Raw genomic sequence first — 606 nt, forward strand, 5'->3', positions numbered from 1 at the left:
TGCTGTGGCCTCCCCGGCCGCGGAGCGCAGGCTCCGGACGCGCAGGCCCAGTGGCCACGGCTCACGGGCCCAGCCGCCCCGCGGCACGAGGGATCCCCCCAGACCGGGGCACGAACCCACGTCCCCCGCATCGGCAGGCGGGCTCTCATCCACTGCGCCACCAGGGAAGCCCTCTGAAAAATTTTTAATAAAAAAAATAACTATGATTTATATGGTAAGGGCCCTAATTAAAAAAAAAGGACAACATGCAAGAACAGAGAGGTAGTATAAGCAGAGAGATGAAAAATCTAAGAAAGAATCAAAAAGAAATGTAAGAAGTCAAAAAACACTGTAATAGAAATGAAGACTGCTTTCTATGGGCTCATCAGTAGATGTGACATGGCTGAGGAAAGAATCAGTGAGCTTGAAGATAGATCAGTAGAAATAGTTTAGTTAAAGAATCTAAACGTTGGAAGAGACGTTAAAAGTTATCTAATATATCTTCTCATTTTCCTTCTGAAAAATTGGATTAAAAATACATTCTCTTTTCTGATGGTATGCCAATGATGTAAATAATTATCTAACTCTTGCCATCAAGACTATTGCAAATAGAAGCGTATCATTTTG

This window comes from Physeter macrocephalus, chromosome 1, assembly GCF_002837175.3.
Source record: "Physeter macrocephalus isolate SW-GA chromosome 1, ASM283717v5, whole genome shotgun sequence".
In the NCBI taxonomy this organism is placed as follows: Eukaryota; Metazoa; Chordata; class Mammalia; order Artiodactyla; family Physeteridae; genus Physeter; species Physeter macrocephalus.